Raw genomic sequence first — 7,811 nt, forward strand, 5'->3', positions numbered from 1 at the left:
CGTGGAAGCAGCAGCACATCATTTCATCCGTGTCCCATCTTCGGCGGATCTGGCAATCGACGGCGTTCGTTGAGCCGAATCATCGGAAGGCGGTCGCGCAGCCCAGTGGCTGCTGTTAATAAGGCACATAAGTGGCAATTAATCGGTTCTTTTCAGGACCATCATTATATTTGGGAGGAAGGTTAAGTTGAAATAATTTTCCTAAAGTGCAACCGTTAGGAACTGGAAAATTCTTCGGTGAAATTTTCTAGCGTAATTCGGAGTTATATGATTTTAGTGATTGAGAATGTTGATATTAGACGAACTTTCTTCATAGAACAAAGCATAATTGTTTGTTTCATAATCGGTAGCGGAATCATAGCATTAGTGCCGGTCCGAGCATAGGCTGTCATCGGAAGATTGCTACAGCAATTTATTCACTAATGTGGCGTTTGCAACGATTTGGATGTTGTCGGCTAAACATGAAATTTTCCCGCGAGACTCTAATTTTTTATTTTTCCTGTTGATGATTGATAAAGAAATCGGTTCCGAGATGAACTTTATTCAAAGCGCAACGCTAACGTCGGTAGTTGAATCCCAAGCAAGTATCGGAAGGAGACCATGCAAACAATTGATTCGCATTATGACTGAAGAAAATTGTATGGCGTCAGTATTGATGTTTGCTACAGATTTTTTGACGTAAACTTCGTCTAAGGAAGACTCAGATACAGGTTTTAAAACGGAAATTTCCGAATTCGAGACTGTCACAAAATTAGGATAGATTTCAAACGCTAATAGCGTCTTTATCTTTCGATGGATTTTCGACATTTGCTTATCAATCGATTCGAAAACCCTTCAGCAATTTGCCAATTCTATTGATACTATTGATTATCTTTAATGCTTAATTTTTTTTCTACAACAAACATGATTTTGAAAAAGTATCACCGGCGCGTGCTTACTCGCAATCTACATGCTGATACATTTACAGTTACATCAAACAACTGAAAACCGAAATGCGCCACTCCAAAATTACGAGGTGACAATGTTAGAAAAAGACAAAAGATAGGAAAAATTACACGGTGTGTAGTGCCTCCCCGAGTCACCTTAGAGCCACTTTCATTGATGGTAGCCGATCGTTAGTACTTCATATCAAATATCATATCATATCATAGCATATCAAAGAATATTGTGGCCAAATTTCATAAAATTTGGTCAACAAAAACCCCCCTGACAATAATAGAACAAAACCTGCCAAAGCCGTCATTCCCCCTATTTCAGACAAGAAAATTTAATCTGAGCGCTGCTAATGTTGATGACGACGACCGCGCGACCCACACCATCGCCGGGAATAACATTTCCGGTAGGAGCTCCGCCGATGCCGAAGGTGGTGCCACGGTCTGCTCTCCGCGACATCACGAACGAAATGGCTCGCGCGCGCGGAAGAACTGCTTTCTTGTAATCAATAAAGTTGAACCTGTAGCCACGCCCCTTTGGTGAGTGTGTGACGGTTACACAATATTTGCAGTGATACCGGAGAACAAAGAGGCGGGACTAATGAGCCATCTTTATTGATTATAAGAAAACAGCTCTCCCGCGCGCGCGTGGCATTTCAGCACCTAAAAACTCATGGATGAGTTGAATCATCGTATGTTTTCTGTATGTATGTACAATCACGAGCGCGCGTCAAACGGAGAAGCTGCAAAAATGTTTTCGCATGGATGACTATCTACCAAAATTATAAGTCTTTCTCTGAATCGTGCTCTCGTGATTCTACTACCGACGGAAAACAATCTGCTATCACCAAGCAATTAAGTTTTACTTTGATCAAAATTCAATGCGAATAAATTTATTGCAACGTCTCTCTCCGACAAAGTGCGCAGAATTGAATATGATTGCGTCGAAAAGTAAAGTTCGCAACATTCTGACTTTGGATTTTTTGTTATGACTGATTGGAAATGCGTATTATTGAAAACAAATTGGACTATTGAAAATAATTGGTTATTATCATTGCACCAAAAGATTTTTCGTAGTTTACGTCGGGCGGTCGTGTCTTGCACACAACCCTTCTGATTTTTTTTTTATAAATACTGTCTACCGTTACAGAATGGGTAATGCAATAAGGTAAAGTTGATGGAAAATGAGCGTTTGGAGTAATCTTATAATTAGTGTAATGCAATAAAGAAGAATATATTCAGTTCAATCAAAGGTAATTGCCTATTTCCGGGGATTAAACCACCCGACTTGGACGTTAATTTACAATGTTATGAAAACTCATATGTGAATATGTACGTTATGTGGAAGATATTGATTTGGAAAATGTATTGGAGGTAACCACTTTCCCTTCGATGGGACTCGAACCCATGACCCTACAGTACGCTAGACTGGTGCTTTAACCAACTAAGCTACGAAGGACCTCCGTCGGCCTTCGCAACCTAGCGGCTACTGAACGAGCTCGAGATTCCCAAATTGGACGCATAGTCAAATCACTCGCAATCCATTTATCAAGCCAATACTTCCACATGTGTATTGTACACGTCCACATTAGAGGAGCGTGAGTATTTAGAATGTCTGGCGGCTATACACATTCTTCATCAGCAACGGTACTGATCAAGTGAGGTTGTGTAAGCTATTTGCCAGTCGGTCGTCAAGCTCAGACCCGACCGCATTGCGTAGGCAAGAGCACGCAACTCAAGTTCAGTTCAATCAAAGGTAATTGCCTATTTCCGGGGATTAAACCACCCGACTTGGACGTTAATTTACAATGTTATGAAAACTCATATGTGAATATGTACGTTATGTGGAAGATATTGATTTGGAAAATGTATTGGAGGTAACCACTTTCCCTTCGATGGGACTCGAACCCATGACCCTACAGTACGCTAGACTGGTGCTTTAACCAACTAAGCTACGAAGGACCTCCGTCGGCCTTCGCAACCTAGCGGCTACTGAACGAGCTCGAGATTCCCAAATTGGACGCATAGTCAAATCACTCGCAATCCATTTATCAAGCCAATACTTCCACATGTGTATTGTACACGTCCACATTAGAGGAGCGTGAGTATTTAGAATGTCTGGCGGCTATACACATTCTTCATCAGCAACGGTACTGATCAAGTGAGGTTGTGTAAGCTATTTGCCAGTCGGTCGTCAAGCTCAGACCCGACCGCATTGCGTAGGCAAGAGCACGCAACTCAAGTTCAGTTCAATCAAAGGTAATTGCCTATTTCCGGGGATTAAACCACCCGACTTGGACGTTAATTTACAATGTTATGAAAACTCATATGTGAATATGTACGTTATGTGGAAGATATTGATTTGGAAAATGTATTGGAGGTAACCACTTTCCCTTCGATGGGACTCGAACCCATGACCCTACAGTACGCTAGACTGGTGCTTTAACCAACTAAGCTACGAAGGACCTCCGTCGGCCTTCGCAACCTAGCGGCTACTGAACGAGCTCGAGATTCCCAAATTGGACGCATAGTCAAATCACTCGCAATCCATTTATCAAGCCAATACTTCCACATGTGTATTGTACACGTCCACATTAGAGGAGCGTGAGTATTTAGAATAGGCAATTACCTTTGATTGAACTGAACTTGAGTTGCGTGCTCTTGCCTACGCAATGCGGTCGGGTCTGAGCTTGACGACCGACTGGCAAATAGCTTACACAACCTCACTTGATCAGTACCGTTGCTGATGAAGAATGTGTATAGCCGCCAGACATTCTAAATACTCACGCTCCTCTAATGTGGACGTGTACAATACACATGTGGAAGTATTGGCTTGATAAATGGATTGCGAGTGATTTGACTATGCGTCCAATTTGGGAATCTTGAACTCGTTCAGTAGCTGCTAGGTTGGGTGAAGGCCGACGGAGGTCCTTCGTAGCTTAGTTGGTTAAAGCACCAGTCTAGCGTACTGTAGGGTCATGGGTTCGAGTCCCATCGAAGGGAAAGTGGTTACCTCCAATACATTTTCCAAATCAATATCTTCCACATAACGTACATATTCACATATGAGTTTTCATAAGAATATATTGTTAACACAAATTGTATTCTACGCATTTTAAAAATTGGTAGTTTAGAAAATTAGGCGAGTATAATGTTGAGCTTAAGTCAGGGGCGTCGCACATAGGGGTATTTTCGCAATCCAGCCGGAATAAATTATTTCTCAAACTGCTCTATTTCATCTTATTTTATGATACTGTGATGATAATTTAGCTGAAATATCAGTTTTCTTGATTTTCACTTTTTGTATGTATGGGGTTAAATGTATGATATAGGTCATAAATGCCTTAAATACAGTACCAAACTAAAAACATCCGCTTTCAAAATGGCGCAAATTTGCGCAAGATTTTTCTTCAGGATCCTAAAATATAGACATAAATGCGTCCTCTCTATACTGAAATGTTACCGAATATCATCGAATAAGTGTTTTATGCTTATTGAAAATATGAGTAACATTAACTAGTTTTAGCTCGAAAATGGACTTCGAATTACTCTTATGTATTTCTGTTCAGAATCATTTATTCTTGCCAAAAACATGTTCACATGATACTATTTTGTCTACTTTTTCATGGTACGTACTGATCTGTGGATTACTGTGACAAATATTTGACCACAATAGAACATACCGAACGTAATCAAATTCAACAGAGAAAACCAATAATTTTCTCAATGAAAAACCTCTAGCTTTCTAGAAGTGTAGTGGTAAAACTTTAAATCTAAATAGAAAACCTAGTACTCAGAGTAGCTCGTCTACTATTCAGAGAAGTTTGAGACATATTTGGACTGCTCTAGGACAATTTTGAAAATTTAACTTTATTCCGGCTAGAATGGTGAAATACCCCTATGTGAGACGTTAGCTCTCGTTCTCCGTTTTGTGAGGAATAGTTATTGTTCGAGGTATATTGTTCGAAGTTAGTGCTCCACACAAAGCATTTGTTTCTACACATTGAAAAGATAAGTAGCCCCTTTTGTTCTATTCATAAGTTCGACTGAACACGTGATCTGAGGTACTCAATTTGATAAAGCATCTGAAGAGTCCTTCATTCAAAATATGGATGGAATGGACGATCCACCAGACCCTCCTGATGGAGCTTTAAATCTTAGAATAGAAGGTAAAACTTCTGATAATATCTTTCGCGAGAATGCCATCCCCAACGGCATACCGTTCGCACCACGAGTAAGGGTATACCCTGAAAGCGCTGAAGGCCCATCTTTTTCCGCAAAATCGATAAACCTTTAAATCTCCTTTTGATTTCGGCTGAATTGAACCAAAAGTTCAAATCAGTCAAGGAAATCAAGCAAATCGAACTCCGCAAAATTCGAGTAAAAATGCCCGACCTAACCGAAGCTAACGAAGCAGTTACGCTTCCTCGGTTCAATGGCATTTACCGAGTGTACATTCCAGCCGAAGAAGTGGAAATTGACGGCGTTGTATATGACGAAATGATCTCTCCGAAAGAAGTGATTGAATTTGGGCAGGGTAAATTCAGAAACCCTATGCTACCGGCAATTCCAATTTTGGATTGTGAACGGCTTAAAATGCGTGAGGAGTCAGCATCTAATGCAGCTTCTTTCAAAAAATCGAATGCGATTCGAGTAACGTTTGCAGGAACAGCTTTACCAGATTATCTTTGTCTGAATGATGCCCTAATGAAAGTCCGTCTATACTCCCCAAAAGTAATGCTGTGCCGAAAGTGTGGTCGTTTAGGTCACACTACACTCAACCGGCGGATGTTAGATTATCCAACAATTCTGTATAAGAATCTACCAAAACCTGTATAAGAATTAGGCATATGCGAAATTGTTAGATTCTTATACAAGAATTGTATAAGAATTGAAACATGAAGGTCTACCGGGGAATATCGAACCCGAGCAGTCCCGAGTAGCTGAAGGGAAATGCGCACAAAACTGAATCCAAGACAATGTTGTTTGAAATTTTACATTATTTATTGATACTTTACTTCCCCATACTTCCTTCCTTCTCTTCCTGCACTCTACTTTCCTGACTCCTACTTTCTTTTCATCTTTGTCTTACATCTAGCGTAATACTACTCACGTTGAACCACGAACCCCGTTTGCCTCGGCGCCGTCGTCCCCTAGTCGACGCGAACAGTGTGCGCGTTGGTGCAACTGCACCGCATGTTTACTTCCGCGCGCCGCATGCTCGACGCGAATGTCATCAGCGGGTCAAAGCTCGTCAGCTCCGGCTCGTTGTTGTTCCAGCGTTATTCACACGGCCACTTGTCGCGCCGCCAGGACCGTTGGCCGATGCTGCGATGTTCTTGCCCCTCGAGAACGACGAACCTACGAGTGCCTTCACGTGCCCTTGATCGAGAGAACGAGTCAAAAGAAAAAAGCCCTGGAGGCATCGTACCATTAGCAACACCCTTTTGCATGGTCGTAATTGACCAACTCACCCTATCGCGGGGCTTTCGCTTCTCCCAATTGAACTCGTGTACTTCGTTGCGTGACGCTAGTGTTCTGCCTAAAACGTATCTCGGAAGCACTTTGGTTGATAGACCGAACGTCCACCGGCACAAGGATTGTAGGACAAAAGAGCGTGGTTTGCGTCAACTGCAAAATGGCGGAAACGATCCAGTTAGGTAGGTGGTTCGCATAATCATCTAGAAACTCGAACTCACCTTTTAACAGCTTTCTTTCTGGCCCACAACTCTTGACGCCAAACTCCCTTTCCAATTGTTATTTAATCAATTCACTATCGTGCGGATTATTAGAGAATGTTCACGCTTCACCTCGTGCTTTGCACGTTGTAGGCTCGCACTTTCGTTCAGACGATCCCGAGATCAATTTCACGTGCTGAGTGTCTCTCGAACCAAGACGAACTGATTTTCACCAGTCATTTGATCGCTCGCTCGTCTATCTGATCGTGCAACGTTTTGTGAGCGAGTGGCGGCAACCGATGAGACCACTATCTTCGCTCTCACCTCGCGGTGCGGCGTCGATCTCTCAATTCATGTGGGTTTGCTGTCGATTGCCTCAAGTGGCCGTCGGTGCATATCTCCTCGCTGTGCACGCTTAAAATTATTTACACAATTTTGTGTTCCATTCACACATAACCGGGCTCTCCTGGAACAACACATATTATGAGTAACTGTGATGTTACTCATTTTAGTGTAACTGACGGCTAACGACTTTTGCTGAGTTCATTTCACACAGTGAGAGAGCAGTCGGAAATCGGACATTGCCTCAATTATGTGTTTTCAAGCTGGAGTGAACACTAGTTAACTTTTTCATACTTATTCAGAGGATTTTACAACTGTCTTGATGAACAAAACAAAGGCGATGATTTTATTCGCACATTCTTTTTGTTTCGACATCGAAACAAAAGAAAAATCCTCCGAAAAAGTATAATTCCTTGGAACACATTCCGCACACGTTCGCCATCATAGCGACCCGAAGGGACTTTGACAGTTTGAGGCGAACTCACTTACACATATCATGAGTATGTACACAATACACTGCGACTGCTCGTATTTCACTCAAAATTTTCACACATTGTGAGAATCGGCCAAGGCGTCGCCGTGATGTGTGAAAATTATTCATGCGATGTGTACTTGACTTTAAGCGTGTGTGTTGTGTGTGAGTGAGGCGAATGCTTCTCTCAACACGCTTTCTTTTCTGCTTCTCGTCGTCCATCAGTCTATCATCAATATCGTCGTTCCCGGGCTATGTGTTGGTGAATCGCTGTGTTCATTGATTATCTGCTTGAGGCGTGTTGGGTTCGAGGTGGCGTAGATGAACAGGGGTTTACAACTATTGGCTCGCAGAGCTTTTGCCTTAATTTAGGTTTCAACGCTGGTA

At 42.0% G+C, this 7,811-nt stretch overlaps 1 long non-coding RNA gene across 1 annotated transcript; it reads right to left on the reverse strand.

Annotated features, from left to right (window-relative positions):
• Positions 1 to 5,912: 5,912 nt before the first annotated feature.
• Positions 5,913 to 6,814, reverse strand: LOC134203715 (uncharacterized). The gene is made up of 3 exons (XR_009977680.1): positions 6,632 to 6,814; positions 6,407 to 6,563; positions 5,913 to 6,348 (listed from the first exon to the last, which is right to left on the reverse strand). It is a non-coding gene; the product is annotated as an uncharacterized LOC134203715 (long non-coding RNA).
• Positions 6,815 to 7,811: the final 997 nt, after the last annotated feature.

Source organism: Armigeres subalbatus, unplaced genomic scaffold (assembly GCF_024139115.2).
Source record: "Armigeres subalbatus isolate Guangzhou_Male unplaced genomic scaffold, GZ_Asu_2 Contig207, whole genome shotgun sequence".
Taxonomy (NCBI): domain Eukaryota; kingdom Metazoa; phylum Arthropoda; class Insecta; order Diptera; family Culicidae; genus Armigeres; species Armigeres subalbatus.